The sequence below is a fragment of the Sapajus apella genome, unplaced genomic scaffold (genome assembly GCF_009761245.1).
Source record: "Sapajus apella isolate SASKATOON/1434 unplaced genomic scaffold, GSC_monkey_1.0 scaffold10, whole genome shotgun sequence".
In the NCBI taxonomy this organism is placed as follows: domain Eukaryota; kingdom Metazoa; phylum Chordata; class Mammalia; order Primates; family Cebidae; genus Sapajus; species Sapajus apella.
Genome location: NW_022436950.1, coordinates 2,468,454 through 2,470,623, shown reverse-complemented (window position 1 = coordinate 2,470,623; position 2,170 = coordinate 2,468,454).

Below are 2,170 nucleotides of genomic sequence, written 5' to 3'. Positions count from 1 at the left end.
TGTGTGTGTGTGTGTGTGTGTGTGTGTGTGTGTGTGTGTGTTTGGTTGGTTTGGTATTTTTTTGTTTGTTTGTTTTGTTTTTCTTTTTGAGACTGAGTCTCACTCTCACCCAGGCTGGAGTGCAGTGGCGTGATCTCAACTCACTGAAACCTCCACCTACTGGGTTCAAGCAATTCTCCTGCCTCAGCCTCCTGAGTAGCTGGGATTACTGGCATGTGCCACCATGCCCAGCTAATTTTTGTATTTTTAGTAGAGACGGGGTTTTGCCGTGTTGGCCAGGCTGGTCTCAAACTCTTGAGCTCAGGTAATATGCCCGCCTCGGCCTCCCATAGTGCTGGGATTACAGGCATGAGCCACCAAGCCTGGCCACCAAAGGTAATTTTAATTTTAAAAATAAGACTGGCTAGCTTTATTGTGTCCTGAGCTGGAGAAATACTCCATTATCCAGAGTTTGTCATAAAAATCCATGTCATAGAATGTCACAGAAATCCATCAGGAAAAAATCAATCGGAAGTCAAAAAATGTCTAAAATGAAAGGGAAAAATATGAAATTTAGCATGGGAAATGGATTGACCAAGTACGTCCCTGTCCCCAAAGCCGCTGGTCTTAATGAGCTCCCAGAAATAAAATTACTCTGGGGACAGGGTTTTTTGTAAACCACGAAGCAGCTCTGGATTGGAAAAATCTTCGAAGAAGGGACATCCCTGTTGGATCCGCCACTAAGGAGGGCACAGACAGCCTGGGAACTGAGGCGTGGAGGCAGCACCAGAATGCAGAATGAGCCTGAGCCTGGGAACAGGTCGCTTCTGCCTGAGAGAAAGCCCTGAGGCCTCTGGAGATGAAATCTGCCTCTTGTTCCTCAGAAATGAAAACAGGCTGGGCGCGGTGGCTCACACCTGTAATCCCAGCACTTTGGGAGGCCAAGGTGGGCGGATCATTTGAGGTCAGGAGCTCCAGACCAACCTGACCAACATGCTGGAACCCCCCTGCCCCCACTGCCCTGTCTCTACTAAAAATCCAAAAAAAATAAGCTGGGCATGGTGGCATGCACCTGTAATCCCAGCCACTCTGAAGGCTGAGGCAGGAGAATCACTTAAACTCAGGAGGTGGAGGTTACAGTGAGCTGAGATTGCACCACTGCATTCCAGCCTGGGAGACACAGTGAGATTCTATCTCATAAATACATACACACATACATACATACATACATGCATGCATACATGCATACATACATACATGCATGCATACATGCATACATACATGCATGCATACATGCATGCATACATAAATGTACCATCTTCCTGGAGGCCATGTTAGAAATATGTACCAAAAGTCTTAAAATGCTCATTCCCAGTAATTTCCCTTCTAAGATGTATCCCAATGATGTAATTTATAATTTATTTATATAAATAACTCACCCGGAGTTATTTATAAGAGGAAATGGTGGAAACACCCTCAGTGCCCAACACTGGAAGACTGTCAATCAGATTAAAACCCAGATGACTGGGAAAAACTGTCCAATCAGATCAAACCCAGACCACAGGGAAAAACTGTCTAATCAGATTAAATCCAGACCACAGGGAAAATAGGTTCTCTTTTTTTTTTTTTTTTTTTTTTTCCACAAAAACAGAGTCTCGCTCTGTCATCCAGGCTGGAGCGCAGTGGCGCGATCTTGGCTCACTCATTACCACCTCCGCCTCCCAGGTTCAAACGATTCTCCTGCCTCAGTCTCCTGAGTAGCTGGGATTACAGGTATGCACCATGATGCCCAGCTAATTTTTTGTATTTTCAGTAGAGACAGGGTTTCCCCATGTTGGCCAGGCTGGTCTCAAACTCCTGACCTCAAGTGATCCTCCCACCTTGGCCTCCCAAAGTGCTGGGATTACAAGTATTAGCCACCCACCATGGCTGGCTGGGAAAAAAAGGTTCTTAAGTACATGGAAAATTTTTTTCATAGTGTAGAGTTAATTGGAAAAGACAGATTATGAAACAGGAGAGCGAGCTGATCTCAATTTTGGCGTGTGTGAACACATTCCCCAGGCCATATCAAAGTTGGGGAAGAGCACATAATTCAACCAGCAGAAATGGTAACGACTGGCTACAGTCTGGATCTGGGTGCCACATTCCAATTACTGGGCTGTCACTCCTGGTGTTAGATCAGACTTAGCAG